The sequence below is a fragment of the Phascolarctos cinereus genome, unplaced genomic scaffold (assembly GCF_003287225.1).
Source record: "Phascolarctos cinereus isolate Bilbo 61053 unplaced genomic scaffold, phaCin_HiC Scaffold_5;HRSCAF=322, whole genome shotgun sequence".
NCBI classification, from domain to species: Eukaryota; Metazoa; Chordata; class Mammalia; order Diprotodontia; family Phascolarctidae; genus Phascolarctos; species Phascolarctos cinereus.
The window spans coordinates 136,196,037-136,215,231 of record NW_027555958.1 but is presented as its reverse complement, the minus strand read 5'-3'; positions in this window follow the sequence as shown (position 1 = coordinate 136,215,231).

Below are 19,195 nucleotides of genomic sequence, written 5' to 3'. Positions count from 1 at the left end.
CCCAGCCAATTACTTGAGTTACAAACTCTTTATTAAGGTAGAGGTCTGCTTCCAATGTGGAGAATGTACTGTCCCAAGCTTTGAGGGGTTGTACAGCTGTTTTCAGAGATACTTCTAAGTACCTGTAAATTTTCAGTTCTTTCAAGGTGATATGATAGGGGGCAAGGTGTTTACTCCTTTCCTGGCCTGTGCTCTGGTCTATGAGTGACCACAAGCCCTCCTTTCTGTCTTGGAACTGTGAGGAGGATTTCTTCTTTACCACAGCTACAAGCTGACCATGCCAGCACTCCTCCTCGCCCCAGGACTGACCTTTAGAACTGTGACCCAGATCCAAGCATGGGCAAAGCAAGAGATTCCTGCCTCAGCACTGGCAAAGAGATCCCTGCAATCCCCCTCTGATCAGCTACTCGATTACCCCTCAGTCTGTGAGCCAGAATCTCAGGAACCAGCCGCTGTCCCAGGGCCACGCTTGGGACTTGCGGCTGAGATCTAGCTTTTCCTCTCACCACAGAAACAGACTTTTCTCACTGACCTTCTAAGTTGTCTTTGACGTTCTTTGGTTGAGAATTCTGGAAACTGCCACTGCTGCCCACCATTCAGTCTTTCTGAGGCCTGCTCCAGGTTCGCTGTGGCCTGTGAGCCCATGCCACACTGTGCTCCTCTTCCAGCCCTGGGCAATATACCTTCGCGATCAACCATCCAGGTTGTCTTGGGCCAGAAATTTGTTTCCCTCTGTCTTTTTGTGGGTTCTGCTGCTTTAGAATTTGTTTAGAGCCATTTTTTATAGGTATTTGGAGGAGTTTGGGGGAGAGCTCAAGCAGGTCACTGCTTTCACTCCCTATATTTACCATTCTAATAGAACTACTCTCTCCAAGGTCACTCATAACATTTTAATTGCTTGATTCAATGGTTTTTCATACCCTTTGACCCAGTTCCATTATTGAAGACAGTAAGAAAGGCCTCACATATTCCAAAATATTCACATAGCATTTTTGCTCATTTTTTATATTTATTGGTTATCTTTTGGGGTTTGTTAATAACCTTTCCTTCCAAATATATTTCTCCTCTGCTTCTCTGAGAGCTATTCCATGTAAAAGAGAATGAAGATGAGGGGGAAAAAAGCACTGCAAAAAACTATTAAATCAACTAATTCTGACAATTTATGCATTGTTCCATACCCATAGTCTTCCACCTCTCCAAAGGAGGGAGGGTGGCTACTTTTTCTTATCTCTTCTTCAGAATCAGCCAAGATTATTATAATTATATAGCATTCAGTTCCATATTTTCAATTTCCAATTTCTTTCATTATGCATTTTTAGTCACTGTATAAATTGCTCTCCTGGTTCTGCTTACTTCACTTTGTATCAGCTCATATAAGTCTTCCCATGCTATTTTGTATCCTTCATGTTACTTATTTTTTGGCAAAGTAATATTTCATTACATTATATATTACAATTTGTTTAGCCCTTCCCAAATTGATGGGCATCTTTTATTTAAATTCTTTGCTAACATAAAAGCGCTACTTGCTTTGTATGGTGGAACCGGAAATAAAATGGGTGTCTTTTAGTTGCGCCATGGCTGGGTGAACTGTGGCATATAAATGGAATTAAACACTATTGTGTAGAAAGAAATTATGAATATGAGGAATTCAGAGAAAAAATAAACAGAATCTGGAAAAAAAATTTTAGCATGATTACAATAATATAAATGGAAAGAAGTTGAAAGTTGAGTGATTACAATGAATGATCTTGGTCCCAGAAGCCAAGTAATGAAACATGTCTCACTGCTCTTGACCAAGAGGAGGGTCCTATGGGTATAGAATACTATGTCACCTGTCAGACTTGATCACCATAATATTTTTTACTACCTCTGTTATAAAGGAAGGGTCAATTTTGGGAGTAAGGGAGGCTAGATGCTATATTGGGAAATGACTGATATAGAAACAAAAAAAATACTAATAAAACTTTTTTATTTTAATTCAGCTGCCTATTTTCAATCATCATCCCCCTTGAACTTTCTACAGCATTTGACACCATTGGCCACCCCATCTTTCTTGATATTCTTCTCCTACATTGGCTTCCCCAATACAGTTCTCTTCTTACTCTCTTCTTTCCTATCTGCTCATTCTTCCTCGTCTGCACCGTTGGTTGATTTTACCCTTAATTCCCTAAACATGTGTGTACTTAAAGGCTCTAGCATCCTTGGTCCTGTTCTCTTCTTTCTCCACATTCTCTGCTTTGGTAAACTAATTTATTCCCATGACTCTAATTATTACTTCTATATAGAATTCCCTAATCTACCTTTCAGCCCTGATCTTTCTTCAACAATAGCAGAACTTATTTCAACTGATTAATGGATAAATTGAGATACCTCACTAAAATCTCAAATTTAACATATCTAAAACTGAAATTATCCCAACCCCCTAAACCTGCCTCCCCTACTAACTTTCTTCTTTCTCTTCATGACACTGAATTCCCAGTTACTCAGGCTCAAAATCTTGGAGTTCCTTGTCATCTCTCCCTCCTTTATCTCCAACATTCAATCAGAAGTCAAGTTCTATCTATTCAACTTCAAAAATGTTTTTTTTTTCACATTTTTTAACTCTTCTCAGTTCAAATCGCTGTCAGTCTGGTTTAGGACCTCATTATCTCTCGCAGGGACACTCAAAATAGCCTCCTGCACATTCCCTTGCCTCCACTAACTCCCTTCTATAATCCATCCTTCAGATAGCTGACAAAATAATCTTATTTTGTGTGAATCTGATCATGTTACTTTCATACTCAAAAACCTTCAGTGACTACCCACCCTCTACAGCATAAAATGTCAACTTCTTAGCCTGGCATTTGAAGCCCAGTACAATATAACTCTAACCTACCCTTCCAGTTTTACCTACTCCCTATCACACATTCTGGCCAAAATGTATTATTATTTTTCCTCTAATCTTATCATTTTGATGTGAATCTGCCCTCAATTACCCGGTACCCTGACAACTCCACCTCTTACCCGTGGGGCAATCTCTACCTGGGACAGAACCCAGATGCTCAGAGGCCTGTGTTTGAGATAAACTGTACTGGAGAGAATCCTATTATTGCAGAGTTGAGGGCAAGGTTAAAGTACTTCCAAAGGAAAATTGCACAGCATGTGTCACGGTAAGTACTCCAATACAACCCCCTGACCTCCTTCTTCCCAAGTTACAACTTTTCATCAGAGCTTTCTCCATACTTGTTATGCATTGCCTGGTGACGAAGAGTAGTAACTTGACCTCTGCCCTGCCCCTCCTTGCTTTCTTTTTTCCCTTTTCAGGATCTGCTCCGAAATATGCCACAACTCCTCATATTGGAAATATAGACTCAGGCAAGCCTAGATGGTCTATACCAGGGCTGGGGAACCTGCAGCCTCAAGGCCACATGTGGTCCTTTAGGTCTTCAAGTGAGGCCCTTTGACTGAACCCCGATACCCAAGGGAATTGAACTCAACCTAAAGTCTGGTAGACATTTCTCCCAACTTCACACCTATTCAGAGGTTCACTTTCTCAGCTTGAACCAGAGATGAGTTATATTAGATGAGCTCAAATTCCACATAGCCTATCAAATTCAGTTCTTCCCAGCTTGCCAGTAACAAAGGGTACCTTTGCTTTTAGCATTGCCCCCAGAAAAGCTATGGTCTCCTCCTACTTCTCCATAAAGCAAGCAGGGATATAATTCCTGGCTCCTTTGAAGTCACTGAGGGTGTAATAGCATCGAGGGTATAGGGCTTGGCATAATGGATAGAGCATTCTGTCTCAGGCAGAGATTGCCCCAGGGAAGGGGGTGAAGGGAGCACAAGGTAACTCTGGGCATTGGACTTCACATCAAAATGATGAGATTAGGAAAGAGAAAAAAATAATAATAATCTAATTTGTCTAGAATATGGGACAGGCAGTAGCTAAAACTGGAAAGGTAGGTTAAAGCCAGATTTTAGAGAGATTTAGATATCAGGCCAAGAAGTTTGTGTTTTATCCCATAAGCAGTTGCACAGCTGGTATTGAGGTGGGGTAGAAGGGGAGTTGTCAATATTATCTATATTGTGAAATCTTGCTGAGCTTAGCAGTAAGCACTTAAGCAAGAGTTACTCTTTAAGCTCTATACTTATTCAGTTTAACTCAATTTTTAAAAAATCCAAGGTGGGGAAGGGAGAACTTTCATGAGTTTTCTACTGTGTCTATTAAGATGCATAGTTTCACTCTGTGCCCACCTGGATGGAGGGGTGAGGGTGTTAGAAAGTGGAAGAAGGGAGGCTAAATGCATTGACTCACTATAACAGACTTGCACTACTTGGCAGTAAGTAGGGGAAAAGTTAAAATAGGCTAAACTTCTTCAGGTCACAGATAGGTTAGACTAGAGACAGACTGACCATGGTTGGTTGCTGCAGGTCACATGACAAACAGGAGATTTTGCAGTGGCAACTGTATATTTTTCCACAGGCCGCCTGAAATCCTTTGGCAGGCCAACAGTGGCCCTTGGGCCTTATGTTGTGCAAGCCTGCTCTATAACACGGCTCTTCAAACTAGAAAATAACCACCTGTAGAAAACAGCAATGGTTTCCCTCATTGTGCTTGCTAAAGACTGATTGTTTTCATATTTTGAATCAACCCATATGTGTGATTACTGGCTTGGCCAGCCATTTTAAGAACAACCACTTATAGCTCTCATTTTGATACAACCCCAGAAAGGAAGCTGAGAGTCATTGTAATTCATTCAGTAATTATTGAATAACTATTGGGCTTATAGTCCTATGGGAGGCACTAAGGAGCATAATTAAATAAGTTTGGAAGCAGTATAAAATAGTGTAAAGAGAACCATATTTGGAGTCAGAAGGTCTGTGTTCAGATCCTAATTCTGCTATTTTATCATCCGTGTGACTTTGGCAAAATCACTGAAATCTCTAGGCCACAGTTTCCTCACCTATAAAATGCAGAGGTTAGACTAGATGACCTCTAAGGTTTTTTTCCAGCTCTAAAAGTACTATTACTTCTTGTTCTAAATCTACTGTTACTTCCAGCTCTGAATCTATTATTACTTTTGCATAGGCTGTCCTCCAGGTCTAGAGTGAACTCTCTTCCTTCTTCTGCCTCTTAAACACTCTAGTTTCCTTCAAAGCTCAACTGAAATGCCACTTCCTACTGTCCATGAAGACTTATATGATGATCTCCCCTGTAGTTAGTATCACTCCCCTCCCTGAAATTCCCACTGCCTATATTTACTTTGTTGACATTTTGCATTTACTTTTCTGCATACATGTTGTTTCAACCCAGTAAAATGTAAGTTCCTTGAGTTAAGAAATGTTTTATTTTTATTTGTGTAGCCTCAGCACCAAGCACACTGCCTGGCAAAGAGTGAGGACTCAGTAAATGTTTGTCTATTGGTTGATAAACTAAAAGAAGTTGGTTTATTCCCTTATAACCTCCCCCATCTTAATTTTGTTGACTCAAGACACATCTTTTTTTTAAAAAAATATTAGCTTAAACAAAGACATAAAGTCTTTTACATATATATTGGTAATTTTGGAACCTACTTAGAATATGGCAACCTATAAATGACCACCAAAATGTATCTCTTGTGTTACCTTGCCATTAAGTTTCTGACTGTCCTTGTGTACTTTCTTGGTTAGAAATATACAATTAATTATGCCAGAATGTAATGAACCCATCTTAAAATAATGATCATACTATCTGTATGTGTGTGTGAGCAGCTTAAAGATAAATTCTAGGAGAAACTTATTTGATATTAGCAATCTAGCATCCATTTCTGGTTAGTTATTTTAAAGGTAGAAAATGGGATCCATTGTCCTGGAATTTTTCAAATCACTTTCCAAAAAACAAAAATACCCTGACCAAAGACACTCTAGGTGAAGCAGAAAAAAAAAATGTAGCTCTCTGCCAGTGTTCAGAGCACAGACACATCAGGAGAGGTAGAAGCCAGAAGTAAGAATACATGAAATATGGGGCAGTTAGGTGGTGCTGTGGATAGAGCACTGGCCCTGAAGTCAGGAGGACCTGAGTTCAAATCCAGCCTCAGACCAAACACTTGTCACTTACTAGCTGTGTGACCCTGGTAAAGTCACTTAACCCCAATTGCCTAAAAAATAAATAAATTTTTAAAAAAAGAATGCATGAAATAGAAGTCAGGACCAAATAAGGTTTGATGACCCCATTTAAGAGTTTGGGAGAGTTGCAGAACCTGGACTTTGAACAAAGTCCCAAATCAAGAACTGAGGTTGGAGATATGAGTATATAGAAGACACCAAATGAAAAATCATTTACTAAGCTCTTCCTTATGTGCTCGGCACTAGACTAGGCAACATAAATATAAGCAAATAAGACAGTCCCTGCCCTCAAGGCTTAAATTTGAATACAAGAAGACAACATATGTGGGGGAGTGGTATTCAGGACAAGAGAAGTGAAACCCAGGATCCATAAGCTATTAGAGCTTAAGACTTTAAGCTAAGGCTTTTACAACACTAAGACTTTAAGGATTCCTTGTATAAACACTGTACGTGAACAGATGTTCAAGAAATAAATCAAGAAAAAGAAAGTAAATTATAAAACAACTACAACCAGAACTTCAGAGAAATAAATACAGCATAAGAATAACTGAAGGAAATGAGGCAAGAGATAAAAAAAATGGAATTTTAAGTGAAATACAAACACTACGAAAGAATTGGAAGAATAAGTTAGAACCTTATCCAAGCAGCAGACTCCCTGAAAACCATAATGAAGCAAATAAAACTCAATTACTCCCTTAGGCAGCAATAAATATAGAACAAAATTTAAAGAATGAAAACACAGAAGAAAATATTAGGTATCTACTATTAAAAAAACTGGCCTAGAAAATTAGTTAAGAAAAGACTATTTAACAATCATTAGATTCCTTGAAAACCATAACCAAACAAAAAAGGCCTGAATACTAAATATGTCAGGAACTCATGAATTAAAACTCACACCTGGTAACTGTGGGGTGTTACACAAGGCTCTGTCCTGAGGCCTCTTTTCTTCTCCCTCTAAACTATCCCACTTAGTGATCTCATCAGCTCCCATGGATTCAATTATGACCTCTATTAAATGATTCTCAAATCAACTTATCCAGACTTAAACTTTCAGCTGATCTCTAATCTCCCATCTCCAACAGAACATCTGGAACTAGATATCCAGTAGACATCTTAAACTCAATATGCACAAAACTGAACTTATCTTTCCCTCTCAAACCCTCCCCTTTTCCTAACTTCCCTATTAATACTGAAGGTATTCCCATCCTCCTAGTCACCCGAGTTTACAACCTAGGTGCCATGCTCAAGTTCTCATTCTCCTTTACTCCCCACATCCAATCTTTGGCCAAGATCTATCAATTTTAACTTTGTTACATCACTCTCATATGCTCTCTTCTCTCCTCTGACACTGCCACCATCCTGGTATAGAATCTCATCACCTCACACCTGGACTACTGTAATAGCTTGTTTGTTGGTTTTCCTACCACAAATCTCTCCCCATTCCATCTTCTATTCAGCTATCAGTGTTTTTCTGAATGCATAGGTCTCACCATGGTACCTCCCTACTTGATAAATTCCAGTGGCTCCCCAAAGATCTAGGATCAAATCTAAAATCCTCTGTTTGGCATTCAAAGCCCTTTATAACTTGCCTTCCCACACTTTCCAATCTTCTTATACCTTACACAACTCTCTGCTGCCAAAAAGAAAAATCCTCTGTGGTCATTGATGCTGGCCTCCTTACTGTACCTCAAAAAGGAAACTTCATCTTCTGAGTCCTTTCATTTCCATTGGCTCTCTCCCATGCCTGGGATACTCTTCCTCCTCAGCTGTACCTCCTGGCTTCCCTGAAGTCTCAGCTAAAATGCCACGTATGACAAGAAGCCTTTCCTTCTGTTGATTATTTCCAATTTATCCAGTATCTAGCTTGTTTGTACACAGTTGTTTACATGTTGTCTCCCCCATTAGACTGTGAGATTCTTGACAGCAGGGGCTTTCTTTTGCTTTTTTTTTTTTATCCCAAGCACTTCTCATAATACCTGACACATTACTAGGAGCTTAAAAATGTTTATTAACTGACTATGTGATGGAGGGCAAAGTAACCCCCAAATTAAAACTCCCAGGAATGTCACTGATGAAATCCAGAGTTTCTAGGTTAATGAAAAATATTACAAGTAGGGGCAGCTAGGTGACACAATGGATAAAGAGCTGGACCTGGAGTCAGGAGGACCTGAGTTCAAATCCAGCCTCAGACCAGACACTTGACACTTACTAGCTGTGTGACCCTGGGCAAGTCACTTAACCCCAATTGCCTCACCAAAAAAAAAATACTACAAGTAACCCCCAAAAAACAGTTCAAGTACCAGTGCATCACAGTCAGGATCACTCAAGACCTGATTGTACAAGCTATAAAGAAGAGAAAATCTTGGAACACAATATTCCAAAATGCAAAAGAAAAAAGTTTACAACTAAGAATAATTTACATGGTAGAACTGAATATAACTGTATGGGGAAGAAAATGGTCCTTTAATAAAATATAGAACTTTAAAGCACTTTTTTGTGCAAAACAAGTGTCCATTCAGAAGCCTAACAGTTTCCAGAATCAGAAGAGAGAGTGAGGCTGACAACTTTAAGCAACTCTGCCTCACTTAACTCCAATTTATGCTCAAGTCAAAAACATTTCCAAAGTCACTGAGGGAACAAATAAGACAAACAAAAAAAAATATTAAATGGTTTTGTCCTGTTTCAACAGATGAAACAAAAGAGAAGGAGAAAGGAATATACTAGAAAAGAAACAAAAAAGAAGAGGCTAGGACTTGCTATTTCTGAAAGTTAGGATATACAGGAAGAAGAACATAAAAACCTAAAGGAAGGGAGGGGTGGAATGGACAACACATGAACCTCTGAACCAAACAAAGAAAAGTTAAATGCATGCACGCGCTCACACACACACACACACACACACACACACACACACACACACACACACACAGACACCACAAAAAGAATGATATGTTAATACATTGAACTTAACAGCGAAACAGGCCAGGAGGGAAAGGGAAAAGAGAGGTTAAGTAAGGATAGTCGGTGAAAGAATAATCACAAAACAAAAACAAAACAAACTTCAACTTCCAAGGGTGTCATAAAAGGACTAGTAAAGGGGAAGACAGTATAAGAATCAGTGCTTATAGTCTAGATAAGAAGAAGTGAGGAGAGGCAGTGGAGTAGAAGCAGATCCCTTCAATTACAGATAACTTGTATTGATCACATTCCTTCATTTCTATCATCTTCTTGGGGAGTAAAGAGATGAACAAGTATAAAAAGATATCATTATGTGAAATATGCAACAATGAACATAAAAGGATTGAACTTGTAAAAAGTAAGGGCATTGAAAATAGATTATAAAGTAAAATCCAACAATATATTGTTTACAAGATCCATGCTTAAAACATAAATTTTCACAGAGATCAAATGAGGGGTTGCAGTAGAATTAATTATGCTTCAGGGCACTGAAAAAAAACCAGGAGTAAAAAATATAATCTTGGCCAAGGCAACAGTAAAAATGGAAACCGTTAAAAGACATAATCAAAGAAATCACATTATGCTTAAAAGTACCATAGCTAATGCAAAAATATCAATAAATTAATATGCAGGTACTAAATGGCATAGCATTTAACTACTTAAAGGAGATGTTCTTAACCTGAGGTCAAAGTTATTGATAAAAATGCTGAAAAAGTAGGAGCAAAGACACAAACCCTGTGACACTACAGGAAACCTTCCAGTATGTCTTACTCTTTAATGTCAGCTTAATGAAACCTATGCTGCTTAATGATAACAACATTTAAAATGGATTTTTATGAAGAATAATGCAATAGGAACACCAAAAAAAGCCAAAGCATTAGAAACCTGCAGATGTACTAAGTACCTTAAATTAGGATATTTGCATTTCATCCATACTTACACAATTTAATCTTTTTTTTTTTTAATATTGTGGACCTCCTATAAAGATTACTTTGACGGAAGCAGGTAGGTAGCGGGTGGATAGAGGATGGGCTCTGGAGTCAGAAGGACATGAGTTCAAATCTGGCCTCAGACACTTGACACTTACTAGCTGTGTGACCCTGGGCAAGTCACTTAACCCCACTGCCTAGCAAAAAACAAATGAACAAACAAAAAAAAGATTACTTTGAATACTACAACTATAAATCCTTTGAAATGCGAACTGAGAATGAAAATTGATCTGTAGTGACCCAGACAGAATATATCCTGAATGGTTCATTTTTCCTGAAGTAAGCAGGGAAGAAATTATCTGTCACATCTATGGATAGCAAAAGAGTTCATGACCAAACAAGAGATAGAGGATCACATAAGGTAAAAATGGAGAATTTTGGTTAAATAAGATTTAAAAGTTTTGTATAAACAAAACCAATGCTGCTAAAATCCTAAGAGAAACAGATAAATGGTAAGGAAAAAAAACCTTTACAGTAGACTTTTCTGACGTCTCATTTCTTTTTTTTTTTAAGGCGATTGGGGTTAAGTGACTTGCCCAAGGTCCCTAGTAAGTATAAAGTGTTTGGTCTGAGGCTGGATTTCAACTCAGGTTCTCCTGACTTCAGGGCCAGTGCTCTACCCACTGTGCCACCTAGCTGCCCCTCTAATGTCTCATTTCTAAAACACATAGGGAACAGCTTCAAATTTATCAGAATAAGAGCCATTTCCCAATTGATAAATGGTCAAAAGATATGACTAGGTGGTTTTCAGAGGAAGAAATCCAAGCTATTGATAGCAATATGACAAGATGCTCTAAATCATCAATAATTACCCACCAAATTGACAAAAATGAAAAGTGGCAAATGCTAGAGGGGCTGTAAGCAAACATGTACTTTAATGCACTCTGTGGTGCTGGAAACTGGTTCAGTCATTCTAGAAAGCAATTTGGAACCATACCCCAAAGTCACTGAATTGTATATATTTGTTGATTCAGTGATATGCCTAGTGACATGTCTATACTCCAAGAAGATCAAAGAAAGAGGAAAAGAACCCGTATGTTACAGCTCTTCTTGTGAAGGCACAGAACTAGAAACTGAGAAGGTGTCCATCAATTGGGGAATGACTGAAGAAGTTACATGCATGTGATAGAATATAATTGTGCTGTAAAAATTGTGAAGAGGATGGTTTCAGAGAAACCTGGGAAGACTCATATGAACTGTTGTAGAGTGAAGTGAGCAGAACAATGAGAACAATTTATACAATAACAGCAATAATATAAAGACAACTTTGAAAAACTTGAGCATTCTGATCAACGCAATGACCAACCGCAATTATCAAGTTCTCAAGATGAAATGCATTGTCCATCTCCAGCAGGAGACATGATGAACTCAGGGTACAGATTGAAACATATTTTTTTTGTACATGACCAGTGTGGGAATTAGTTTTGCTTAACGACACTTTTGTAATAGGGTTTTTTTGTTTTTGTTTTTGTTTTTCTTGCTTTCTTAACAGGGGTGGGGGAAGTGAGAGGTAAAGAATCTAAAATTAAATTTAATCAGAAAACAAAATTTTTAAAGAAATTCAATTTAATTCAAATCAATGAACATTTATTAGGTGCCTACTATGTCCAAAGTCTGATGTTTAAAATGTGCTTAAAAGAAATCTTGACAGATGTTTTCCATTTTTCATCATTGTTTGTTTTCCTTTTATTTTCATTGTTAAATGCCTTTATGGTGATATTACTTTATTGTCTCTAAACTTTCTGCAACATCCTTTTCCTTCCACTAATTCTCTTTATTATATGAAGTAATATTGTTCATAGGTCCTCAGTCTTTCTGGGGCCCCTTTCCACTTCTGGGGTGATGGTATCAAAATGAAGAAAAAGAGGACAGAAAGTGCTAAGAATTTCATAGTTCTTAGGCTGTTTATGAATGTTAACTTAGCTGTTGGTACTCTAAATGTGAATGACCAACAATTAGACATACTACTAAACGGAACTGAATTGTATTTATTTGATATTCTCTCTAAAATTAAGCCAGAAGGCAAAAGGAAGCTGTAGTTAAAGGAAAGATGGCTGATGAATTTTTGTATGAAAGGTAAATAAAGGAGTTAACAGAGTTAGTTTTATCATGTGTCTAAAAGCAACAAAAAACATCATTTCCTGGGACATCTCATCTTCTTACATTGCAGAGAACAAGATAAGAAATTTAATGGAAGGTTATGTACCAACATCAGAGGCAAAAGATGAGGAGGTAGAGAAATTCTATGAAGAACTCAATAAGACCATGTAAATTAAATCAACATATACTTATATATTAGACGACTTAAATTCAAAGGTGAAAATTGAGGAAAGTATTAAAAATATGCATAATTTTAAAATACGGCACAGGCACAAGAAATAACAGAGGTTTACTGGCTACACAAAAGATTTATACTCATGTATGATAAATGTGTTCTTTGAGAAAACAGTAGGAAAATGCTGGACAGATGAGTACCATATAACCAAAAATGAAATTAGTCACATTATAATAAATAAGTAAGGAATTGTTCAATATTAATATGAGAGCCATTACCAAATGCAGTCAAAATAAAAATGCATTAGAATAAAAATAAATATTAATACAAAAGCAGAATAAAGAAAAAAATAGTTTTTATTTAAAACAACTTCAACTTGACCTATTTTAACAAGCTGTTAATGCCAAAAAATGGGAAACAGAAGAGAAACTGTAACAACAAAACAGTAGGTGTTTCATAAGCAAGCTTATCTGATATAAATCAATTGCTGTAATAAATTGTCAAAAAGGCTTAGAAACCCCCTCAGGAAACTAATCTCCTTTCCAAGCAGAGAAAGATCTCATCCAAGGACAATACTGGTTTAGAATATATATGCATTTGCAGAATCTTACAGAGAATGGCAGAAAATCAAAAGCAGTGCTGCTTCATTCATTAGCAAAAAGCAATAGAAGGGACAATAAATTTAAATAAAACTTTTCATAGATCCTGCTATTCAGTAATGCTGGATACAAAGGAGGATGACAAAGAGATGGAAAATAGAAAAGACTTGTAAATATTTTTATATTGTTCTAATATTTTCTGTTTCTTACATTATCATAGTTATTCCAAGTATCCCTCCCTTTCCCACTCCCAGAGAGCCATCCGTTATAACAAATAGTATTTATTTTTAGAGAGGAAGAAATATATAACAGCATAACTGATCAATACATTGAAAAAGTCTGAAAACATGTGCAGTCTGTAATACCTGTGGCCCTCTTCCCTCCATGAAGGGTTGGATTGGGGGTGTCCTCTCATAGCTTTTCAAAGTAGCCCTGTTGGATCTTTATGAATTTTGTTAAATCTGTTTTTGATTTTTTGGTATGTCGTGGTTCTTTCCATTTACGTTGCTATAGTCACTGTGCATGACTTGTCTGTCTTGGGTAACACTACACTGCATAGCTCATAGTTTCATTGAGCTCCACAAGCCCCTCTGCCACAACAAGGCAGTGATAGGAAGGGGGCATTGTTTTGTTGTTTTGTTGTGTCCTACTCTGAGTGACACTATGTGGGATCTTCTGGGCAGAGATAATGGAGTGCTTTGCCATTTCCTTCTTCAGCTCATTTTACAAATGAGCAACTGTGGCTGTTGGGTTGTTTTTTTTCCTCCAGCATCACATAGCTAGTAAGTGTTTGAGGCCAGATTTGAACTAAGGAAGAAACCTGGCATTCTATCCACCGAACTACCTAGCTGAAAGTTTCATGCAAAAACTGGCATGACGAAAGCCAAAAAATGGTAGGGATTTAACAGAAGCAAAAGAGATTAAGAGGTAGCTACTACATGAAAGAACTATACCAAAAAAAAAAAACCCAAACCTGATAACCACAATGGTATGGCTACTGATCTAGAGCCAGGCTTCCTGGAGAATGAAGTGAAGTAGGTCTTAGGAAGCACTGCTAACAATAAGGCTAGTGGAGGTGACGGAATTCCAGCTGAGCTATTTAAAACCCTAAAAGATGATGCTGTTAAAGTGCTGCTCTCAATATGCCAGCAAATCTGGAAAACATAACAGTGGCCACTGAATTGGAAAAGATCAGTTTATATCCCAATCCTAAAGAAAGGCAATGCCATGAAATATTCAAAGTATTGAACAATTGTGCTAATTTCACACGCCAGTAAGGGTATGCTTAAGATTCTGCAAGATATGCTTCAGCAATATGTGAACTGAGAATTACCAAAAGAGCAGGCTGGTTTCTGAAGAGGCAGAGTAACTATAGACCAAGTTACCAACATTCACTAGATTATAGAGAAAGCAAGGAAATGTCAGAAAAAGAAATATACTTCTTCATTAACTATACTATAAAATCTTTGACTGTGTGGATCACAACAAAATGTGGCAAGTCCTCAAAAGAGATGGGAATACCAGATTATCTTATTTGCCTCCTGAGGAACCTGTATGTAGGCCAAGAAGCAACTTTTAGAATCAAACATGGAACAACTGATTGGTTTAAGATTGGAAAAGGTATACAACAAGACTGTATATTGTCACCTTATTTAATTAACTTATATGCAGAGTACATCATGCAAAATGCCAAACTGGATGCATCAAAAGCTATAATTAAGGTAACTGGGAGAAATATCAACAATCTCAGATACCACTCTGACAGCATAGATAGAAAGTGAAGATGCATTAAGAAGCCACATGATGAGGGTGAAAGAGAGGAGTGTAAAAGCTGGCTTGAAGCTTAACATTAAAATAAATAATAAAAAAAAAAACTAAGACTATGGCAACTGGTCCCATCGTTGCCTGGCAAATAGAGGGAGAAGAAATGTAAGCAGTGTCAGATTTTATATTCTTGGGCTCAAACATCACTGCAGATGGTGACTGTAGCCATGAAATTAAAAGATGCTTGCTCCTTGGAAAGAAAGCTATTTCAAATCTGGACAGCACACTAAAAAGCAGAGACATCTGTCTCCTCGTCAAAAGAAGTCTGTATAGTCAAAGCCATAGCTTTTCTGCAGCAATGTATGGCTATAAGAGTTAGACCATAAAGAAAGCAGAGTGTCATAGAACTGAAGTTTTCAAAGTGTGGTGCTGGAGAAGACTTTTGAGAGTCCCTTGGACAGCAGGAAGGTCAAAATAGTCAATACTCAAATAAATTAATTCAAACTATTTATCCACTGGAAGGTCAAATACTGAAGCTGAAGTTTAAATACCTTGGCCACATAATGAGAAGATGGGACTCACTGGAAAAGACTCTGATGTTGGGAAAGATTGAAGGCAAAAGCAAGAAGGGACAGCAGAATATTTATAACAGCTTTATATGTGGTAGCAAAGAATTGGAAATTGAGGGGATGCTCATCAATTGAGGAATGGCTGAACAAGTTGCGGCATATGAATATACGGAATATCATTGCGCTATAAGAAATGATGAGCAACTGGACTTCAGAAAAACCTGGAAAGACTTGTATGGACTGATGCTGAGTGAAGTAAGCAGAACCAGGAGAACATTGTACACAGTAACAGCCACCTTGTGTGATGACTAACATTGATAGACTTAGCTCTTCTCAGCAATGCAAGGATCTAAGACATCCCCAAAAGTCTTGTGATGGAAAATGCTATCCACGTCCAGAGAAAGAACTATGGAGTGTGAATGCAGATTAAAGCATACTATTTGCTCTTCTTTTTTCTTTTATTTTGTTTTGTTTCTTCTTTCTTGTGGTTCCTCCTATTGGTTCTAATTCTTCTTACAACATAACTAATGTGAAAATATGTTTAATAGGAATGTATATATAGAGCCAACTCAGATGGCATGCTGTCTTGGGGTAGGAGGCGGAGAAAAATCTAAAACTCAAAAGCTTATGGAAGTGAATGTTGAAAACTAGAAATTAATAAAAAAAATTAAAAATTAAAAAAAGAAGGGACAGTAGAGGATGAGATGGATAGATAGTTTCATGGAAACAGTGAACATGAACTTGGACAGACTTCAAAAGATAGTGAAGGATAGAAGGCCTGGTGTGTTATTTTTTTGGAGGGGGGGGAAGGCAGCTGGGGTTAAGTGACTTGCCCAGAATCACACAGCCAGTAAGTGTTATGTGTCTGAGGCTCGATTTGAACTTAGATCCTCCTGACTGCAGGGAGTGTGCTCTATCTACTGTGCCACCTAGCTACCCCTGGCCTGGTGTGTTATGAGCCATGGGGCCATAAATAGCTGGATACTACTAAACAACAAGATGTCGCTGTGTATTTTGCTTTCTTGATTCTGCTTACTTTACTCTGCATCCGTTCATATATATCTTTTGATGATTCTCTGTATTCATCACACACATCATTTCATATAGTATGATTATATTCCATTACATTCATGCAGGAATTTGTTTAGCCTTTCCCCAGTTGATGGGCATAAAAAAAAAGGAACAAAATCTGACAACATTCATATATCAAAAAACCCCAATAATACAACATTTTAGATTCAGAAACAAACAGGATAGTTAATATTATATTTTAATTATGTTATATTACTATTCATTCTGTTAAAGTTAATATATAACAATATTTTTTTTCACAAACCGAAGCTTGGAATTTGTGGCTTTAAGTATGATTTTATTTTGTTAGAATGTTTTTGTGGTTATCTACCTTAGAAGAAAAAAATTAAACAAGGCATATCTCATTTTAAGAATGATCTATTTCTGGGGCAGCTAGGTGGCGCAGTGGATAGAGCACCAGCCCTAAAGTCAAAGGACCCGAGTTCAAATCCAGTCTCAGACCAAACACTTGACACACTTAGCATAGCTGTGTGACCCTGCCCAAATCACTTAATCCCAATTGCCTAAAAAAACCAGACACACACAAAAAATGATATATTCCTGAAGAACTGTGGAAACCATATTTTCGTAACCTAAATAATTATAAGTAGAAACCCTTTGCTGACTATTTTTTTAAAAATCACCCTCTAATTGACTTTATATTGAAAATCCATCTTTTTCACATATTGGGTGGCTTAAATAACATTTCATATATGTACTTTTCCTATCTATTATCACATTCAATCTTGCTAACACCCTTGTGACATAAGAACTAGTTATCATTATTCACATTTTATGGATTATGAAACCCATGGCCCAGAAAAAAATTAAGTGGTATGCTGAAGGTTACCTCATTAACTTATAGAAAAGGAACTTGACAACTTCTTCATTTGGTTCTCTTTCCGATATATCAGATTTTTAATGTCTAAACAAAACTATCGCAGTATAATTGATTTGTATGTTATAAAAAGCAGTCGGGAAATCAACAAATAGGATGTGCTAGATACCGAGTACACAAAGAAAAGCGAAAACAGTCCCTGCCTTCAAGGAGGTCACATTTTAACAAAATCCCCACCCCACTCCCTCGAAGGATCACAGGAGGCTGACAACTGGCCCATAGAGAGAAACATGAAAAATGGTAAAAGGAACAGGGATAAGGCCAGGAAGCTAAAGAAAAGTGGGAGAAGGAAAAGGTTAGAGGACGATAAGAGTAAAGCAGAGCAATATCAGCCTGAGAGAAGGGGAAAAGAGAAAAGCAGGAAGAAAAATAGTTAAAACACTACCCCAGCCCAGATATTACTTCCAAGGGTCTCCCAAACCGAATTTTGATTGCTGCTTGACCTAGACCTCTTGGGAAGAGGAGTCGAAAATATGTGAAAATTTTATCCTCTACCTAGTCCATACTATTCTGTATGTGCAGAATCCCTAATTGCCATGCCCTCCTGTATTATTCTTGGACCAATAGGAGCCATGCTGCTAAAAAACAAACACACACACACAACTTTGAACACTACGTGCAATTACATATAACGTTATTTTAAGACCTAGGATTTATGTAGTCCTTGTTGCCCAGTTAGTCAAAGCCCTGCTGTTTGGGTTGGGTAATATTACATCTCCCATCTCCCTACTTTTTTCACAGACGATATCTCCCTCTTCCCCCTCTCCCCCCCCCCATATCTACGATGTAGTCTTGGCTCATCCGAAACTCATAGAATCCCTGGATTCTTTTAAAACTTAATCCTTGTTTGCCCAGTTACTAGCGTCTTTGGATTTATTTTTCTGCAGAATTATAATACCAGATCACGCATACCAGAGCTTAACAGATGCTTGTTCTGGAGTCAGAGTTGAAATCCCACCTCGACACCCACTACTATGTATCTATCCTTGGGCACATCATTTACACTCCTTGGACCTCGGTTTCCTCCTCTGGAAAAAGATGGTGTTGAACTGAAGGCGTCTGACGTCCCTTCCAACTTTAGCTCTGTGATCTTATGAATGAAAAGTTTCACAACTGTCTCTTCACACCACACCCAGGCTAATAAGGTCAAGCAGTTATTATTAGCTACTCTTCCCTGAATGGGTTAAGGAACACATCACATTCAAGATAACGAGGAATTAAAACAGTTCAGCTGCCCCTTTCAAAAAGACACACCCCACCCACTCCTTCTACGTCTGACAACAAATCCTGTAAAATGAAGGGGGTTAGTCTGGGGTTCTTATTTATGATTCCGCAAATACAGTTCAAATGGCCAAGTCTTTTTATTCAAGAAAGATTTATTAAGCTCCTACTAAACGCCAGGCACCGCGCTAAGCTCGGGGGATGCAACCTGACAAAACAGTCCCAGCCCTCAAGGAGTTTACAATCTATAGCCTGAGGGAAATTTGGGGGGGGGGAGAGAACAAGATAACACACATACACAACTAGCTACAGCTAGCTACAGGATAAATAGAAAACGATTAAGAATTGGAAAGGAATGGAATTAAAGGGGCTGAGAAAGTCTCCCCGTAGGAGGTGGGATTTTAGTTGGTATTTAAAAGAAGCCAGGAGCTTCCCTGAACTCCACAATCCCGGGGTAAAGCTCCATGGATTCTCTGTTGTCACAATGTTAAAAATTAGCACGTGTCTAAGGCTGAAGAAAAAAGGGAGAGGCGTCATATAAAGAGGGGCAGGAAGGGACCGCCTTCTTCATCCCCAGTATCCAATCCTTTCCCCCCAAACAAAGAGCCCTCGACAGCTGATTGGCTAAGAATAGGAATGACAAGCGAGGGCGGGGCCCGGAGAGACTTCCGTCACATGTGGCCTGCCCTGGCGGTCCTGCGTAGTCGCAGTGCCCTTCCGAGCCACTCGCGAGTTTGGGGTGGGGAGGAGGAGCCCGGAGGGGGGCG